General features: G+C 40.8%; 1 protein-coding gene and 1 long non-coding RNA gene across 2 annotated transcripts in view; one reads left to right on the top strand and one right to left on the bottom strand.

Moving 5' to 3' along the window:
- LOC109529562 (leucine-rich repeat and fibronectin type-III domain-containing protein 5) overlaps positions 1–21556 on the top strand; it is a 150303-nt gene that overhangs the window by 12944 nt on the left and 115803 nt on the right. The gene's annotated exons all lie outside the window — the stretch shown is intronic.
- The window catches only part of LOC109529564 (uncharacterized), a 20256-nt gene continuing 15412 nt past the window's right edge, over positions 16713–21556 (bottom strand). Inside the window, exon 3 of the long non-coding RNA XR_002170864.1 lies at positions 16713–16800. This is a non-coding gene — a long non-coding RNA (uncharacterized LOC109529564). The remainder of the gene's footprint in view (positions 16801–21556) is intronic.

Genomic DNA, 21556 nt, shown 5'->3' with positions numbered 1-21556 from the left:
AGCTCGCGCTTGTGTGTGTGTGTGTGTGTGTGTGTGTGTGTGTGTGTGTGTGTGTGTGTGTGTGTGTGTGTGTGTGGGCATGATGGATGTGTCATATCTAGCACAAAAGCTCTCACAAAACCACACATACTACACGTTGAAAGTCTGTAAGCTTGTTAGCAAGACTTTGGCTCAGAGGAAGTATCTGATTGTGCTGACAATATGGAGGCAGCGCTTTGCTGTGTGTGTGTGTGTGTGTGTGTGTGTGTGTGTGTGTGTGTGTGTGTGTGTGTAGAAGGGTAGGGTAGTGGTGTGTTATGGGAGGTAGTGTGCAAAAGGTGGGCAGAGCATCTATGAACATGACCCTCGAACAGAAAAGGGATTAATAAATGATTGGTTTTAATCTAGCATATAGTGGAAAAATAAATGTATAATTTTCCTTTTGAATTGTGCAGGTAATTCTTGGATATAGCTGAAAATGACCTACAAGGTTTGGATTTTTGGGGAATCTGGATATTGGTTTTTCATTTTTGTCATGCTTCTGGATTAACATGCTGAGAATTTAGGACCCAATTAGGGGGGAAGCAGGAAGGCACTTTGGAATAAAGTAAAAACGAAACTAACAAACATCCAAAAAACGAGATTCAAATGAACAAACCAAAATTGGGGATAAACGTACTATGAAAGAAAGAAAGACGGGACTCTGTGAAGATGTGACTCAGCAACACAAGGCTACCTGGTCAAGGCTGCGAACCAACTCCCCGCCGTGTGTCCCTGTTGATGGTGCCATCTCAGACGAGTGGGCTCACACGGTCCCACACACGGGCAATTCTTCGGCGGTGGCAAGGGGTCAGAGCGCAGCTTAACTAATCGAAAAATGTTATCGCTTAAACAAAAAAAGGTTACTGCGACCATAAGACGCATATACAATGTGCAAGAAGGTCAACAGACTGGTGATGATGTTCAGCCAATCACCTCATGGGATAAATCCACTTGTGCTGTCATTGGTTGAAGTCGTGCCGGCAACCAATCATGCACCTTGTTTGTGGACGTGTAATAAGCCTCTGAAACCTATCAGCTCTTTTGTTCGGAATGCAGGGAAACATTAACTCTCGCGCATCAACATGAGACAACGTGACCGCAATATCGATGCCGATGTGGCTTTATTTTTTTTTGTTTTATTTTTGATTAATTAAAAAAAAAAAAAAACGCAAAACACCTAAGCCGCAAAACTTGAAGTGTGAAGTGGTGAGGGATCATTGTATTCTTTCTTTAAGAGGCAAGCACCATGCCTTCACTTGTTTTTATTGATATCGGGGAAAGAAAATAACACGGTCTCCACCTGTTTTGCTCTTATCGTTTTGACCCAACATTAGTTTGTCCATGTTTCACAGAACCAATCATTTTATTCTTTGAATATTGTTAGCTTGGCAGCAGCAAACCTTGCTGTGGCAACGCATTCATGTTCATTCATTAGCACTGAGTTTGGTGCCGTTATTTTTGCTGCTCCCCAGTGCCCAATTTTCTTCTCCCACGAGGTCGACCATCATTAATAAAGCAACATTTTTAAAAAAAAAATGTTTTTGTTATTTATCAGCACCCACTGTTATTAAAACAAGGAATTCCATGCCATCTAAGAAGAGTGTTGACGGTAACGGAATTTCTCTTACTTTATGTTTATGAAAATGGTATTTTTCTGTTTTAGGGTTTGCTCTTGATCTCCTCTGAACTTGGACTCGGACTTGACTTTGACTCAGACCTTTGTGACTCGAACTTGACTTGGACTCGAAAAGGGTGGATTTGACCACAGCCTTGTCAGGCCTGAAGCGGGCGGATTCTTTGGGCCTAAACTTGTGTTGCTGCTACTGACACAAGCTGCCACCGATTGTCTGTTGCTATAACAACAGTGGTTACTACATGGTCATTTTTGTATTATTGTCACCGTTCCACTGGTAAATAATGTCTCATATAGAAATGGTATATACAGTCTTCATTCATTAAAAGAACCATCAGTGCATGTTTTTGTAATACACCTTGAATATAAGTGTATAATCTAGATGTCATCGCTTGACAGCCCCGGATGCTTGTGTTTTTTGCTCCTGTAATGGGCAGCGTTTTTCACAGCACTGTTTTGTTCAGCGGAGATGTCCGCGCTGTTGGACAGTCTGCGTTGGTGTGACTGTCTGCTGTAGCTGAGGATGAGCAGATAGTAGCATCGGCGTAGAGCGCGGATGCGTATTTGGAAATGAGAGTCGGCGCTTGGAATTGAAGTGGATTTACACGGGACAGGAGAAGTGAACCAATCTCATTTTTTCGTCAATGGATGCTACATCTTCTTGTTTACTTTAAAACTTAGCTTGTGGCAGACGTGTGCACATTTTGAGCATGACGTCTCTGATCCACTGGTGATAGGTCGGTTTGATTCTCTCCTCTTTCATCTAGAACTGCTTCAAAAAACTAAGCATATGCAGGAAAAGATTGCATGACTGTCCGTGTCTTAGGTTATGTGTTGTGTTATATTACCGTATTTTGTTATTTTCTGTTAACTGTTCTGCAAAGCAGGCGGCCCAGTGGTCCAGTGGGTCGCGCGTTGACCTCACATTGCAGAGGTACTGGGTTTGATTCCAGCTCCGTCCTCTCAGTGTGGAGTTTGCATGTTCTCCCCGGACCTGCGTGGATTTTCCCCGGTTCTCCGGTTTCCTCCCACATTCCCAAAAACATGCATGGCAGGCTGATTGAACACTCGAAATTGTCCCTGGGTGTGAGTGTTCATCTGTGTGTGCCCTGCGATTGGCTGGCAACCGGTTCAGGGTGTCCCCCACCTACTGCCCAAAGACGGCTGGGATAGGCTCCAGCACTGCCCGCGACCCTTGTGAGGATAAGCGGATCGCAAAATGGATGGATGGATGGATGGATGGTCTGCCGCAGATGTTGTAAAAGCGCTATATAGATAAAGATGTATTGTGTTGTATTGTATTGTCAGTGTCTAAGAAGTGAGTAGAGCATGTCCCGACACTGAATCCACTGAATTGTCTTTTTGATGCTGTATGAAAATGTTACCTTTGCCATTAGAAAACAAAAAAGACCTGAAAGAATGTGTTTGTGCTTGCATGTGTGTGTATGTGATCATTATGTTGTCATTGTTGGGCCATCTGGGCCCAGCTAGTAATATGAATATTTGGCGTTACCCATTATGAATATTCATGACAAAGGTCTAAACTGGTATGAATATTCATTTTGCCTCTAGGACAAAAACTGAAGGAGACGCCGGTATTACAATCAGCAGAACAGAGATGTGCTGGACCTTTGGTGTGTCGGACGAGAACGCTTGATGATGACTGTGGGCCTTGTGGTATGCTCCGTGAACCCCAGCTCTACTGTTTGTGGATTATTACAAATATAGTAGATTTCAACTCAACTCAGCTGCATTTATAGAGCATTTTTAAACAACCGCCCGCTGTATACAAAGTGCTGTGCATGGAGCAAAAATAATGCATACAACAGCAAACAGTAAAACAATAAATTAATCATGAAGACAGTAAAAGGCACAAAAATAGTCAAACTAAAGTCAAATCCAAAGCTGAGTCAAAAACCAAAGAATAAAAATGAGTTTTAAGAGGAGTTTTAAAGATGGGCAGTTCGGGGGCTTGTCTAACGTTCAGCGGGAGATCATTCCAAAGAGAAGGACCAGCAACGGGAAAGGCTCAATCCCCTTTGAGCCTCCGCTTAGTTCTCCGTACCTCTAATAGTGTCTGGTCCACAGACCTGAGGCACCAGGCGGGTGCGTAGGGCTCGAGCAGCACAGGGAGGTAAGGTGGGGCGAGGCCATTTCAAGATGTATTTTAGATGACAGCCAATTGCCAATTCATCTTTCAAACGTCTTACACATGACAACAATGTAATCTATTTATATGATTAACATAACAAAATCAGAAACCAAGCTGGGTCAACAATTGACAGTGACAATGTTAACTCACAGAATTAGCTCTCATTCAGCTCCAACATATCAAGTTTCATCTGTGTTGATTTTGAAATAAATACAAACAAGCATAGGAAGACTGATTCATTTATTAATACCGGTACTCTTTTCGGTATTGACCTACGTGCCCAAATTACCCACTAGAATCACGACCCATCGTGCGACGTTAATTGAAAATAGATTTTCAAATTAAACGGATAGCAATGAAGGGGATTATTGATGACCAGTGACCGTTTTGCAGTTTTCACAGTTTATAATGTTAATTAGCCTGGCAAGAGCCAGAATGAAAATGTGAATCACTCAAAGGAGTTCTCCACAGGATTATCTTGGTTTTGTGAACTCACAAATACCTCAAGAATTCAGCTTGCAGGTAAAGTTAAATGATAATTACACATTAAAAAAAAATGGGAACGATACTTCTGTGCAGAAAAGTTAGGACACAGGAAGGCATAGAATTATTAAATAAATTACTAGAACAAAATTGGTGTATACAGTACATCTATAGAAAATGACACAGATAAAACATGATTTTTTTCAAGGTTATGTAGACATGTTAATGTGTGCATACAGTACGTTGACAAAATATAAAATATGTCCACTTAAACAATACATAAATGTTCAATGATTTCGAATGGCTGTTAGCAAATGGCACAGCTCTTTTTTTTGTTGTTGTTTTTGTGAACTGATCATTCTGCGATCTTTTGGTGAAGTCTTTTTTAAAGGAGAAGTGAACCCCAAAATTTTCCTAACAATAATATGTTCGATGCACCTCACCTGTTTTCTGAAGCTGAGCCTTGATTTGTTTGTACTTGAGCAACTGTGATGTTAATTTCAGTTGAGAGCAAGTGGAAAAATGGCTGCCCGCTGAGACGTACAAAAATGGGTAAATTTTACTGCTTAATCATATTCCACAAACACAATATTAATCAGAATGTCGTGTTTAGACAAGCGGGGCTGCATAGAACTTATTATTGTACATTTTGGGGTTCCCTTTCCCTTGAAGAGTACATTAGCGGCCATGACGAGTGCAGAGTTCGTGCAAGAGGGGGTGTCAGCAGCACGTCTTGTAAATACTGGTCTGCTGGATCAGACCACATTGCAATACAAAAATGGAAGTACAAAGTCACTGACGAAAGTGAGACAGTGTGCAAACAACTTGTGTCATATATGGAGACTTTTTACCCCCCACAGCTTTTAACAGCTAGATCGTGATGAGTCAAACAGGGCAGACTCCACACAGACCTCCGTGATGCGCCACTATTTGTTTTAGATATCTTTTTTCAACCAAATAAACAAGCAGAACGTTGGTCGAAGTAATGTCTCCTCTCCTCTCTTGCATCCAGAATCTCAGCTACTTTTAACCTGAGATGGTGAGTGTTGTTATGAATCATTTGTTTCCATTTGTTTCGCCGGTCCAGCTAAATGTCGGTTTGAAAGTGGGTGCAAATTGATGCCCATTGCCGACAATTTTATGTCGCTGTCCGGTCCACAAAATTGGATGGGAGTACAGTGTGGCTGGACTGAGAATTTGTATCAATCTTGCATCATGCATAAATATACCGAATATCCTGTATGTGTAATAATAAAAACTGATTATTTAACATTGTCGAACGAGAACATCTATTTACTGGAATGCCGAATAGAGTTTATATTCCCAAAAGAAGTTATGGAATTGGAATGTCTCTTCATATTCCAGCCCTCAGGCATGGCAAGGAAAAAGAAATTGATTGAGGAAAGCTTTCTATTTTCTACAAGTACAAAACGAATGAATTGTTAATTTAATTATTTTCGTTGGCAACTGACCATGGGATGAGCAGGTTAATGCCCTTCGAGGCCTACCATTATCAGTGATTTCTGGACTTTACGGATACAAGCATCCTCCGCTACAAGTCTATTTGAGCCCCCATGCCTCATACAATTATTTGTTGACAAATATATAATGGCATGTAAAGACTCCAAATTACTTAATTTTAATCAAATGTCACAAATATTAGATTTTTTAAATGTATTTATTTATTTGTTTATTTTTACCAAGAAGTCGGGGAAAAAGGATGGAATTTTGAAATTTCAAAAGTGTAGGAACCCGGTTGGGCCAAGACACACACACACACACACACACACACACACACACACACACACACACACACACACACACACACACACATTAACGCTTTTTTTTTCCTCTTTTCTTTGTACATGTGGACCATTTCTGTATTTCTGAAATATTGCGTGACTGGTCTGTGTGTGTTCATGTGAACATTTTGAAAACCGAAGACTGGAATGACTTCACTGCCATTCAACCCCACATACACCGCACTCAAATGCACACACCATCCCAAGCGCTTAAGAAGAAAACACTAGGGAGGAGAACAAAGAGCCTCCTTGAAGAGCAGACATGAATAATTCACTTCGTCAGATAAGGGTAGTGAGAGGAAATGAGACAAGAGGCAGAAAGGAGAAAGAGAGAGAGAGAGAGAGAGAGAGAGAGAGAGAGAGAGAGAGAGAGAGAGAGAGAGATGTGATGCAGTGTTGGTGGAGCAGACAGATGGACAGACAAGAATATTTAGTCAGTTACATCAGATTGTCTTGGCAGATAACATTGACTGAGGTACTTAGAATCTCAAGAGATTAACACATCTTAAATGCTCTTACACTTAAAAAAAAGTAATATATATAAATATATACATATACACTAATGCGCTGATTCCTCATGACGGTCGCGGGCACAGACATTATAGACAACCATTCACACTCACATCAAACGACAGTTCTCAACCTACCATATATGTTTTTGGAAAGTGAAACGCAATCAGAAAAACTCCACTCAAGCATGGGGAGAACGTGCAAATGCCACGTGAGAAGACGGGAGCCTAGATTGGAACCCTCAAAATTTATATCAGCTGAACCAGTTAGCAAGCATGTTTCCATGAAAGGAATACTTTGTTTTATCGAAATAAATGAGATTCAGTGGATCATTCATTCATTCATTTTCTGAACCGCTTTATCCTCACTAGGGCCACGGCGGTGCTGGAGCTGATCCCAGCTGGCTTTGGGCAGTATAGGCTGGGGACACCCTGAACCAGTTGCCAGCCAATCGCAGGGCACGCAGAGACGAAGAACCATCCGCTCGCACACGCACACATAGAAACAATTTCGAGAGTTCCATTAACCTGCCACGCATGTTTTTGGAATGTGGGAGGAAACAGGAGTACCCAGAGAAAACCCACACAGTCACTGGGAGAACATGCAAACTCCGCGCAGGAAGGCCAGAGCTGGAATTGAACCCTGCACCTCTGCTGTTTTATTAAACAGAATCCTCTAATTTGAAATGCCACCAGACCGTTGCTGTAATTCTGTTAATTACATGCACTTATTAATTGCATGTGTAAGCTTATGTTAAATTATTAATTATTTTCATTTTATATTTGAGCATTATATTCTTTTATGTTATAGTTATCTAAATTATATTCTGTTTCATAATTGCTGAAACTAGTTTATGTTGATATTATCTGATTGGTTAAGGAAACCAGGAAGTGTTTGGTGTTTCCGGGAAGGAGGTGTGTTCTTGTTCGTTCGTTCGGAGGTGCAGACGTTGAAAAAAATAAAACTGCCTTCAAAGGATTCCATCTCTCCCTTTGCCCATTTTTAAAGTGAAGCTATCCACTGAAAAACTACGAACCTCTCAACTTACACATGCATTACTACATACATTTTTTTAGCAGCATTTAAAGCTATGATTGCACTTAACTTTATCTACATTGGACGATCATTATGTAGTTAGGGAGTCGGTGACAAAACTGAAAATATCTCACTCATCTCGCATTTATCTTTGAGTGAAGAAATTGTTGGACAGTTGTAAACTTTGCAGCAGGTTGGAGAATACCTATTTGTCTGTTTCAGAATATTTGGGGCCCAGGGCTCAAGAGCCGTGACCTCAACCTAATCAAACAATTTTGGGAAGAACTAGAAGAGAGATTGTGAGTGTCCTCGAACATTACAAATTCTTTTAGGATGAATTGATCAATATTCTTGCAGAAAATCATTTCTGAATAGTGGAAGCTGTTGTAGCTACAAATGTAATATTTGATTTTATTTTCAATTTATTCCCTGTATTCCTCCTGGGTAGCAAAATTATCTTTGATATTCAGTAGCAGAGATAACACGCTGAAAGAAGGAAGGGAAACACTGAAGTGATTGTTTCTTGAGTGCATCCATCAATATTCAAGAGCCAGGGAAAAGAAAAGCATGCCAGTAGAAAAAGTAAAAAAAAAAAAAAGAAAAGCCCCTGTTGACTTGAAAGACCCTGTTTAACATCAGGTTGGTTTATCTTTTTGTTTCTTTCCCTCATCATGAACTCCACAGCTGGTATGGAGTCATTTGGGAGGGAGAGCTCTTTAATGACATAATTTGCATATAAAATGAGTCTTTATGGTGTAAACCACCTTTTATCAACAAATGGCATTGTCTTGCAGTTTAACTGTTCCTTTCCATAGCCGCCAACAACCATTTAACTAAATTTTCAAACTTTGGTCGATGTGAAGCACAAGGAGAGTCAGGTACATGTAGCTAGTGTTAAGGAATTTATTCCTTACTGTGATTTTATTTAGCCCCTCTCTGTTGTTGGTTCTGTTCAAACACAAAAACAAACAATGTAGAATGCTGTTGGAGGTATTTACTGCTCACTGTGATTACAATCACCTTTAGTGCCCCTCGAACCCCACCACTTTTAGGGCCCCCTCCAGAGGACATGTTTGACATCAAAAGAGTAACTGTTATCTCAAGCATCTGTGTTCCTGCCATCACACCGAAGATCAGACTGAAGACAATAGTGGGTAGTGGTGATCTGGTCTCACCTCACCACTCATAACTTTTTCCAACTAGACCGGGTCAGATGACATGTACATTTCTTTGTTTCCAGGATTTGCATGGAGGCATAACTGCCCGCCTCTCATTATCATATTGTCCCTATATATTCTCATGACTGCATTTTTTCTACGCTTCCTGACGAAATCTGAGACTTTCAGGAGCTCGAATCGATTTGTGTTGCGTTGTGATAAACTGAGAAAATGACGACGTGGTGTTGGGTCTTCTTCCACCTTACAGAGAAATAAAAGAACCTGTGTCCAAGGAGGGCCAAAAGGAAATTGACAGATCCCCTCCTCTACACTAGATAATTACATGCCCAATACAATACAATACAATATATCTTTGTTTATATAGCGCTTTCACAATAGCTGCAGCTGTAACAAAGCGCTTTACAAAACAGCTAACATAAAGTAAAATAATAAACACAACACATAACATAAAAACACAGACAGTTGTGCAATCTTAACCACTTTTCCCTCATATGCTTTGTTGTTTGAATCAGTTCTCGATAAAAGAAGAGAGGATCAAAGTTTCCTTTCACCAGTGGATCAGAGACGTCATTCTTGTTTCAAAGACTTAGTTCTGATTTGATTGTATGTTCCTGATGCCCTTTTTTTTACCCCCCCGTGCAATGTTGTTAATTTGTTGTAACCTGGATTCTACAGTTAAGTGATCAAAGTAGAAATGAGGACATTTCTCTGGTGGGAGGGGGAAGAATGTAAGCTTATGTTAAATTATTAATTATTTTCATTTTATATTTGAGCATTATATTCTTTTATGTTATAGTTATCTAAATTATATTCTGTTTAATAATTGCTTAAACAAGTTTATGTTGATATTATCTGATTGGTTAAGGAAACCAGGAAGTGTTTGGTGTTTCCGGGAAGGAGGTGTGTTCTTGTTCGTTCGTTCGGAGGTGCAGACGTTGAAAAAAATAAAACTGCCTTCAAAGGATTCCATCTCTCCCTTTGCCCATTTTTAAAGTGAAGCTATCCACTGAAAAACTACGAACCTCTCAACTTACACATGCATTACTACATACATTTTTTTAGCAGCATTTAAAGCTATGATTGCACTTAACTTTATCTACATTGGACGATCATTATGTAGTTAGGGAGTCGGTGACAAAACTGAAAATATCTCACTCATCTCGCATTTATCTTTGAGTGAAGAAATTGTTGGACAGTTGTAAACTTTGCAGCAGGTTGGAGAATACCTATTTGTCTGTTTCAGAATATTTGGGGCCCAGGGCTCAAGAGCCGTGACCTCAACCTAATCAAACAATTTTGGGAAGAACTAGAAGAGAGATTGTGAGTGTCCTCGAACATTACAAATTCTTTTAGGATGAATTGATCAATATTCTTGCAGAAAATCATTTCTGAATAGTGGAAGCTGTTGTAGCTACAAATGTAATATTTGATTTTATTTTCAATTTATTCCCTGTATTCCTCCTGGGTAGCAAAATTATCTTTGATATTCAGTAGCAGAGATAACACGCTGAAAGAAGGAAGGGAAACACTGAAGTGATTGTTTCTTGAGTGCATCCATCAATATTCAAGAGCCAGGGAAAAGAAAAGCATGCCAGTAGAAAAAGTAAAAAAAAAAAAAAGAAAAGCCCCTGTTGACTTGAAAGACCCTGTTTAACATCAGGTTGGTTTATCTTTTTGTTTCTTTCCCTCATCATGAACTCCACAGCTGGTATGGAGTCATTTGGGAGGGAGAGCTCTTTAATGACATAATTTGCATATAAAATGAGTCTTTATGGTGTAAACCACCTTTTATCAACAAATGGCATTGTCTTGCAGTTTAACTGTTCCTTTCCATAGCCGCCAACAACCATTTAACTAAATTTTCAAACTTTGGTCGATGTGAAGCACAAGGAGAGTCAGGTACATGTAGCTAGTGTTAAGGAATTTATTCCTTACTGTGATTTTATTTAGCCCCTCTCTGTTGTTGGTTCTGTTCAAACACAAAAACAAACAATGTAGAATGCTGTTGGAGGTATTTACTGCTCACTGTGATTACAATCACCTTTAGTGCCCCTCGAACCCCACCACTTTTAGGGCCCCCTCCAGAGGACATGTTTGACATCAAAAGAGTAACTTGTTATCTCAAGCATCCGTGTTCCTGCCATCACATCAAAGATCAGACCGAAGACAATAGTGGGGTGTGGTGGTCTGGTCTCACCTCACCACTCCCAACTTTTTCCAGCTACACCGGGTCAGATGACATGTACATTTCTTTGTTTCCAGGATTTGCATGGAGGCATAACTGCCCGCCTCTCATTATCACATTCTCCCTATATATTCTCATGACTGCATTTTTTCTACGCTTCCTGACGAAATCTGAGACTTTCAGGAGCTCGAATCGATTTGTGTTGCGTTGTGATAAACTGAGAAAATGACGACGTGGTGTTGGGTCTTCTTCCACCTTACAGAGAAATAAAAGAACCTGTGTCCAAGGAGGGCCAAAAGGAAATTGACAGATCCCCTCCTCTACACTAGATAATTACATGCCCAATACAATACAATACAATATATCTTTGTTTATATAGCGCTTTCACAATAGCTGCAGCTGTAACAAAGCGCTTTACAAAACAGCTAACATAAAGTAAAATAATAAACACAACACATAACATAAAAACACAGACAGTTGTGCAATCTTAACCACTTTTCCCTCATATGCTTTGTTGTTTGAATCAGTTCTCGATAAAAGAAGAGAGGATCAAAGTTTCCTTTCACCAGTGGATCAGAGACGTCATGCTGAAAATGTGCAAACGTCGGCTACAAGCTAAGTTTGGAAGTAAACAAGAAGCTGTAGCGTCCATTGATGAGAAAATGAGATTGGTTCACTTCTCCTGTCCCTTGTAAATCCGCTTCAATTCCAAGCGGCGACTCTCAGTTCCAAATACGCATCCGTGCTCCTCTCTCCTTATCCTCAGCTCCACGAGCCATCCATCCAGCCGCACCAACGCAGACTGTCCAAAAGCACAACCATCTCCGCTGAACACAACAGGGCTGTGAAAAATGCTGCCCATTACAGGCGCAAAAAACATGAGCGCCCCGGGGCTGTCCAGCACTGACAGTCAAATAGCGCCACCATTCCTCCCAATCAAAATCAGTGCTATACACACGTGCTGCCGAGAAGGCGCAACCACCACGCACAGATTCTTCTCCTTTGACGAATGACGTGGCCAGAAAATACCAATGAAAATGAGTGTTGATGTAACACTGGCGTAAAGTAGGTCTCTTACATAAACAATGTGCCGTGCCTCTTTTGGCGTCTCGCTTAATGAGCACACTTACTAATAGATGGACATATTGGATCAAGGCAGAGGTGGGCACATCAGTCCGTTAATCATCCTCCCATCATTATTTCAGGCCGGCCTTGTATTTCGTCGCCGGTGACAGACAATTAGCGTTGAGAATGTACTTACTATGTCACACGCACACACGCAAAAAAAAAAAAAAAAAAACAGCAAAACAACAAACACACTGACACATGCAGCACGGTGATTTGTGATATTAAAACAAAGGACAATGTAATTGTAGTCTGTGGGACCGACAGGTAACACATTTTGTTTTGTTGTTTATTTTTTAACTTACGTTTGCCTGTGCTGTGCCTGCTTGTGACATGGTAAATACGGTCTCGACGACAACTGGCTGTCACCGCCGCTGCCGAATAAACTGGGCCGGCCTGAAATCATGATGGAAGGATGATTGACAGACTGATGATTCCTGCTTGGTCAATGCCACCTTCACAACTACCTCACAAAAGCTATAGGCCACTACTCACTCTGTGACCCTAGGTTATGTTTAGTCTCCATTTTTTCCCCCTTTTTTTGTGTGAGTACACTGAATAGGCGCAGTATAAACAGGCCCAAAATGTTGCAGCTGTAATAAAATGCCAGCATTCGTGTGAATGTAGTTTTCTGCCTCACCTTTTTCACACCACCATAACAACGTGGGATGTGTCATCTATCTATCTATCTATCTATCTATCTATCTATCTATCTATCTATCTATCTATCTATCTATCTATCTATCTCTGTGGCATGGTGCACAACTGGTTAGCACATCGACCTCACAGTGCAGAGGTGCAGGGTTCGATTCCTGCTCTGGCCTCCCTGTGTGGCATTTGCATGTTCTCCCTGTGCCTGTGTGGGTTTTCTCCGGGTACTCCGGTTTCCTCACACATTCAAAAAACATGCATGGCAGGTTAATGCAACACACTAAATTGTCCCTAGGTGTGAATGTGAGCGTGGATAGTTGTTTGTCTCTGTGTCCCCTGCGATTGGCTGGCAACCGGTTCAGAGTGTCCCCCGCCTACTGCCCGAAAACAGATGGGATAGGCTCCGGCACACCCGAGACCCTTGTGAGGATCGGTGGCTCCGAAAATCAATGGGTGGAAGGACAACGATAGGACAGAAAAGACTCGACCAGTGTTTCTTAACCTGAGTTCAATGGAACCCCAGGGGTTCGGTGAGTCGGTTTCAGGGGTTCGAAGGAGCCTCTGCCATGCAGGGTGAGACACATGCAACTCAACATGTTAATTAGTTATGACACGCCCGCTTGGCCATCACTGGCTGCAGATGATCACATGACATAAAAACAAAGTACACTTATCTCCTGAAATTTTAATGACTTTTTTCTGTTTTTAATAAATGGTTTTTTATGTCTTGAATTATATATATATATTTATTTTTTATATCTTGAATTATATATATATATATATATATATATATATAGATATATATATTTATTTTTCACCCATGAAGGGTTCGGTAAATGTGCATATTAACTGGTACGGTTCAATACATCTTAAAAGGTTAAGAACCACTGGACTAGACCAATCTGTAAAAATATACATCACGTATATATATATATTTTTTTGGTTCGGATTTTAATAACCTATTTGATATAGGAATAATCCAAAAGTAATTAAAATTATTCAAGTTACATTCTTTAAATAGTATGGTACTTGGATTATGTTTCTAAATACATTTTGTAACACACACCAAAACACATATACGGCCCCCATAATCCTTCAGGAGAGGCATATACAAGTTATGACTAAATGAACCAGTCACGAAAGATGATGCACGCGGCGTTCTACACATGGCGATCTGTGTCATGTGTGCGGCATGTGTTGCAGAGTTGCCGTGAGGTGCAGCCCGTCACTACGGATCGGTCAATTGTTGCAAGACGGCCAAATTTTCTTTTGCAGCGACTCAGCAATGTATTTAGCTGGACTAGTAGCCAGCCAAAGCTCATTGTTCGTTAGCTGGTGCAGCGTAAGTAATAGACCGAGTTTGCCTTGACATCCTACCTGCGGTAGGTGACGTGAGCGATGCAGAGAAGCATTTGGGTGGGATTCTCGGTGGTTCAATTACTGTATTAGTTTTGAGGAAGGTCAAAATGCAAATTTTGACTCACAAACTGTTACTATGAATACAGACGTGTTGTACTTTGCGATTGTACAATTTCTGTATACAAATAGTTATAAACCTTTCTATTTCCTCACATTACATACAAAACATTATATACTATATGCCATACTACTGCCCCAAAGACACCAATCTGTGTTCTCGGTGGAATTCTGTTATGTACAGCTCATCAAACAAATCAAATGAAACCGGGTAGAGAATAAGAGTCCTGGTGGTCTTCAGTATTTTGGGGATTTGGACATCTTTCCTGTGCGACCCTTGATGAGTTCCCACTCAAGAAAGCATTTAATAATCTTTTTCTTTTCACAGACCTTACAGAAACGCGTCATGTCGTCCTTGTCCTGTGGAAGCCCGGGGAATTTACCAAACCACTCAGATTTGATATTATGTCCTGATTAAATAGAGCTGTTTTGCCATGTCACTCAGATGCTTTTATTTCCCGATGCGGGCTAAATCAAAGTTTACTTGACAAGCAATGTGGGATTATTAGCATATTATTTGCATAGACATTTGTGCTTCACAGCTTTGAATGCGTGTTCTCCAAAGGGTCAATTTGAAATATTTACCTCATCATTGGAGAAGTGGCGAATTGGGATTACACAGCCCGTATTTGTCCAACAAGTTTGACCAAAACTGTTATACGTTCCAATACCTCATGCTTTTAATTCTGTCACAGGACAGTGAAAGACACTCCATTGTTGCTTACTGCTGCATTGACTAGTTCGCACCACTAAATTTCGATTTAAGAAAATCCTTTTGTGTTTCAACCCTTCCATGCAACCTGTAACTTTACCATGTTGGTAAACTGTCCACTGTAGTAACCGCTGTCCCTGAAAGGGTTAACCTGAAAGGGTTAATGAAAGCAGGTTTCACAAATGGATTTCTCTGCAAATGAATGCTTGGCTTAGTCAAAACATAGCTTCAATTGGAATCCGGAATTTTTGACCATGCGACATATATATTGGAGTCTATGTTGGAGCAGTGTGACAGCCATAAAACTTCTCAAACTGGCGCAGACTGCTGCGGGGGACAGAAAAACGTCTTGCCAGGCGGCAGTTTTGCAACCCTGCTCCAATGCCAATTAGCCAGCCATGGGCAAGGGAATGATATGCTGGAAACAAAAAAACAAACAAACAAACAAACAAACAAAAAAAAATGACAAAACAAACAAACAAACAAACAAACAAAAAAAAAAGATAAAGCCTCAGCCAGGGGTGTCAAATTTATTTTAGTGGTGGGCCAATTTGGAGCTACGTCTTCCCTCGGAGGGCCGTTATGACAGTGAAACCACAAAATTATTACTTGTGCACAACAAATAATAGATGACTAGTTTTGAAATCATTCAAGTCAATTCTCATAGTTCAATTATTGTTGAAGTGAGTTTAAACAGGGTAACAAAAGTATTGCAACATCTCACTGTTATTTATTACACATGACAATTTGACATTTCGGTACAGATTTTAGCAAGTTGACACACATGATTTATTTTCGTCGGCCGCATAAAATGTTCAGGCGGGCCAGATCTGCCCCCAGGGCCTTGAGTTTGACACTTGGCCTAAGCTGCCAAATGCTGATTGCCTTGCGCCTGTCCAACACCTGTTCTGCCCGCAGTAAAAATTTAAAGGCGTTTCATAAAGGTTAAAAGAAAAAAAAAGGGTTCATAACGTTTCCTGATTTGAGACGTCATAGTTCATGTTATTCCATGCAAAAAGGTAATTGTGTTTAAAATAATCTCCTTCGAGGCAGCGATTGTTTACTGTTATTTTATTCTGAAAACGTAATTAGTAATCGCGATGCATTGTGCGTAGCAGACGTCGTGTTTCGTCAGACGAGTTGCTGCAGAAAGCCTGACTGGTCATTCTAACTAGTCCTGCTGTGTTACGTTCTTTTTCTGTACACTTTCGAAAGCAATGGCTGTGCGTTTGCTTGTGTTTAGAGGTATTTAGTAATTTATTTCGGAGACCGTTTTCATCAAGTGTTGTTCCTGAAACTTGCTAGCTCGGAGCACTGTGTACGAACGTAGCGGTGCCGCTAAGTTGGTGCTAACAAACTAATTAGCATGTGAAATGCTTTGTTTATCAATGTCACACTTTGAGCTGCACTATGTCTGTTGTTTGGCACCGGACAATTTGTGTTATATTTATTTGTTCACAAGAAGCGAATGAATGTTTTAAATCTGTTTCTTCTAATTTCACTCAACATTTTAATCCAGTTGTCATCACTGTTGTTCACTGTACACTGTCGAGACGACCGTGATAAAGGAGCAAGACGCTCAGTTTCCTGGCTCATGAAGATTGAATTTGGCTTGCTGTTGACCTGCGATAATATACCCAGCGCCTCCAACACGTAGTGATAACAGTGCAATACCTGAAATGAAATTGGGGGAAAAAAGAATGTGCATAGTACCTTCTGTCATATAAGAATTATATGCAATGAACTTTACGACAGCAGTTCGACATGCTGTAAAGTGCTGCTATCGGGTTACCATAGCAACCGACCTTGTGCACGTGAAGAGAACGTGTCTGCGTTACTATTATACAGGCCTGCACTGTTCCCGAGCAACTAGTAAAGAACCTCTGTTAAGCACAACTCTCTGAGTGGACATTCTTCAATAACATTACACCTTCAAAGTATGAAAAACAAGAGTCATTACTTATTTACTCATAAACACACCCGTGCATAAAACAAATGGGATTCTGCATTAATCAAAATACACAAAATGCACCGATTGATGAATGTGAGTCTGATACGGAATTCGGTGTTTGTTTATTTTGGGGTGAGGGTGGAGGTCTCATGTATATAAAGAGGGTAAAGTACGGACTCAGCAAATATCCGAGTGGATCGGTGTTAAGCTGAGTGCTCAGGAATGGTGGGGTCCTACTTTGAATGATTGATTCTCTCTTGGTGGTCGTTCAGCAAAGTCCTTGATCCACAGGATGGTGAAGTATGGTAGACGGGTGCATTGCATTCTTTACTCAGTAAGAAACAGCAAAGGAGTCTATCAAGCAAAACAACAGCTGTTGAGAACGTAGTGAGAGCGGTAAGGAAAGCCCCAAAACAACTGTAGGTGATAAGTGATAAGTGACAACCTCCAGAGTAGAGGAGTCATTAACATGAACACAAATACAGATGCTACAGTAGAACATGCAAACCATTATTTGCAACAATAATAGAAAGGCCTGGTTGGAGTTTTCCAAAGAATAGAAGAGATAAGGCTGACAAAATTTTACGGACTGATGAGACAAAGACTAATCCTGACCAAAGCGGTGGAGGGGCTCAAGCTTCAAGAAAGAAAGGATCTGCTGCTGGTCGCCAACATACATTCTCACGTGTTTTAATGTTCCGGAGAAAGCTCACTAATGGCTCACTAATCTTCACTAATGAACTACATGATAGCAGCGCCAAAATGCACTCAGAAATTGACAGAATAATTTGGCCTACCAGTTTAAAGAAAGATGCAACCAAACTGATTGGGAAGTGCTTCAGCACACAATAACATCATTGCCCATTAATGGCTCCTCTTACGTACAGTACGCAGGCATCGGAATGGGGAGGAAATGAAAGTTCAGAGTGAATCACACTTCCAAGGCAACTCCATTTAAAAGAAAGACTTTCACTTGACCACTTCATTATTATCAAGAGCTTGCATAAAATCTTGTATGGATAAATAGTGTGACGCATCTCATAATCAACCCATCCTAACTGACATCAATTTGTAGACATTGATGTCCAAATGAGAGTGCAGAGCTTTTGTTGTTTTTTTGGAGTTTTTTTGAAGCAATTGATCTAATTTCTGCCTGTCAAACAGCAAGCTGGCAGAGCATTTAGAAACATTCAAATGACTCTGGGTGTAATTGTTTTTTTTTGTTTTTTTTTTCATTTGTTCCCCAAATGCCACGTTGTCAATACAGTGCTGTCATTTGGTAACAGCGCACACGCCTATATTATTGACAATGACAAACTTAAGCTTTCAACAGTTCTACAAAAGCAAATGGATAACGTCCCAGTGCCTCTGTCCACTTATATAACAATCCACAGTCCTGGCAGCTAGCGCTGCACTCATCTGTGCTCCCTGACAAACCAGGGGCCTAATGGATCCCACATAACTGGCTCACAACATCCTTTAACACTAACATTGGGCTGAAAAAGCACCAGCGGGAGCAACATTAAGCTCTTTCCCCATGATGGAATCCGTGCATGGTGGCATATCAAATACACGCTGTACATTCCCAAGGTCAAATTGAAACACTTTCAATTCAACTTGAGGAAAGAGTGTTCACCTGATAGTTCAACATCCCCCATATATATATATATATATATGTGTGTGTGTGTGTGTGTGCCGCAATCAACAGAGAGACACTTGTACCTGTATCTCTGGGTTGCGCCGCTATTGTCACAAGTACGTAATCCTAGATCATGCTAGATCCCGCGGACGTGGCGGTCAAGTTGAGAGTGACCACATTCCCCTCAAAGGTAACGCATGGACATAGGCGGTGGCCATGTTGGGGTGGGGTGGGGGGCTTCCATCAAGGGTAATGGAAAGCATGGACATTAGCTTAGTTTCGTCATAAGCTTGCACTTCAAAAGGACTGGATCCTGTATACCTGTTCTGTGGCAGATATTTATTCGTCTATGCTGGACTGCAAGGCTCAAATTTGACAGGTCATGCCAAAATTTTATGTGTGACCATTTAATTCACAGATTTTTGTTTTCTTTTTTAAATTTCATGAAGTTCTTGCTCACAAACTTCCGCTCCACATTTCATCCCATTTATCAGTAATGTTAAAGTGAGTGGAAATGTGAATATTTTCTTGGCAAGTTGATTTAAATTGTGCACCCCTAAATATTTGACTTGTGCCACTGTGCTTCTATTAAGAGCTAAAAGTCAAGCTAAGCCCTTAACTGTACAGTTTAGCATTGCTTTTTTTTTGTCTAGCCCTTCTATAAGGCATCAATCATAACAAAGGTGAAACAATTAAGCACGGTAACCTCGCAGCTGTTGAAAGTGACCAGCTGAACTCCATTATGCCCCCAATCAAATGCCAGCCTGTTTGGATTACATTGTAAAAATCTACAACAGTTTCAGGCTTATTTCAAATAATTTCACACTGTACTAGGCCATTTGAAGCCACAAAAATATCAGTTTCTGTTTAACAATCAGCTTTAATGACCCCTCCATTCGCCCATTTAATCGAGGTTCTAAATATGCACACTCAAACACACACACACACACACACACACACACACACACACACACACACACACACACACACACACCGTTAGGCTTCAGATAATCCATAATAGTAAATAATAAATTAGATTTGATAAATGTGGTCCAGGTGGTGGCCGTGTGTTCAAATCCGAGCTCTGGCCTGCCTGTGTTGAGTTTGCATGTTCTTCCCGTACCTGTGTGGATTTATTTTCCCAGTTATTCCTCTTTCCGTCCACATTTCAAAACACGCACGGTAGGTTGATTGAGGACTCGAAATTTTCATGTCAGTGTGAGATGTTGGCTGTTTGTGCCCTGTGATTGCTTGGCAACTAGTTCAGGGTGTACCCAGCATCTCGCACAAAGTCAGCTGGCATAGGCTCCAGCACACCTGCGGCCCCAGTGGAGGGTAAGCGGTGCATTGAATGCCTGTACAGTATGTGCCCATGTGTTTTAGTCTTCCATCAAACAAGTTTTGAGCACGTTGGGTTGAAATGGTTACAAGAGATTATTATTATTTCCAACACTTCATGGAAAATAACTTTCGGGTCGGGGAGGGTAAACGCTGAAGCCTCTGACATTTGCAATGAGGGTTACAATTTGGATATTTTTGTTTATGTCTAGAGTAAAAAAAAAAACAAAACGTTTTTATCAAACAGAAGTCTCTGGTACTTTGAAAGAAAATATAAAGTTGTCCTTTTAGTGTTTTCACATCGTGCAGGCAAATGTCTTCACATTCACTGTAATGAGATATTTCAAAATTGAGCTGAGGAGCAAAAACATCTGATTTTGCTGCACAACCGCCATTATTGCCTGTCATACTGTTTAAATTAGTGGAGCTACAAAATAAAATGCAGTGAGATCGTGTGTATGCATTGGGAAAAGGTGTGTTAGTTCCAGGGTCATTCCTACCATAATCATGCTTTCATGGCACTGTGGACGTGATGGGTACGAATACACTCGTCTCTCTCTCTCTCTCTCTCTCTCTCTCTCTCTCTCTCTCTCTCTCTCTCTCTCTCTCTCTCTCTGTCTGTCTCTCTCTCGAACTGCATGATGAGACCTCCTTTACCTCTATTATGACATTATAATAGTAAATCAGTACATAATAGATTATTTATGTAATATGTACTCTACTTCTAGAAGAGATTAGTTGAAATTATTTTTTTATTTTGATCAATGTGTGGGTCAGTGAGGATGTGTTTCCTTTATACCATGGCATCCACCACTGGATGAGAGCTGTTGCCAGAGGAAAGTGGTTGTGACATATGACATGCTTAGTGTGCAGCAGTATGACAATGGTGGGACTGGAACACACGCACACACACACATACATAGATACATCCTGAACAACCTGTCAGCATTGCATTAGGCGCTTTTAACCGTTCTCAGCAAATTCCCTTTCCTTGAGACCGAAAAGATGCGCATGATGCACTTGGGAATCTTCTTTGATCTGACAAAAACTTTTCTAAACCGTCTTTTTAGAAAGTGGAACAAGTATGTGGACAGCACTTGTCGGCAATAAATATTTCATCAATATTTCATCTGCAGTAACTCTTGGAGTGACTCATGCAGCTCTAGAGAGAGGACAGCAAACATAAAATAGGGCTGTTTTCAGGAAAGTAGGAAAGATACTAAATATGATGCCACAATAAAAAAAAAAAAAAAACTATATATCCATATGTCCATCCATTTTCAGATCCACTTTATCCTCACAAAGGTCACAGGGGGTGCTGGAGCCTATCCCAGCTGTCTTCGGGCAGTAAACACCCTGCACCGGTTGCCAGCCAATTGAAGGGTACACACACAGACGAACAAACATCCGCGCTCACACTCACAGCTAAGGACAATTTAGAGTGTTCCATTAACCTGCCATACATGTTTTTGGAATGTGGGAGGAAACTGGAGTGCCCGGAGAAAATCCACGCAGACGGAGAGTACTTGCTCACACAGGAGGGCCGCAGCCGGAATCGAACCCTGCCCCTTTGCACTGTGAGGCCCACACGCTAATCAGTCGATCACCGGGCCACATAGCTATCTATCTATCTATCTATCTATCTATCTATCTATCTCTCTCTTT

The sequence above is a fragment of the Hippocampus comes genome, unplaced genomic scaffold (genome assembly GCF_001891065.2).
Source record: "Hippocampus comes isolate QL1 unplaced genomic scaffold, H_comes_QL1_v1.1 scaffold169, whole genome shotgun sequence".
In the NCBI taxonomy this organism is placed as follows: Eukaryota; Metazoa; Chordata; class Actinopteri; order Syngnathiformes; family Syngnathidae; genus Hippocampus; species Hippocampus comes.
The sequence above is the reverse complement of the archived record's forward strand: the minus strand, read 5'-3'. Positions and strand labels throughout refer to the sequence as shown.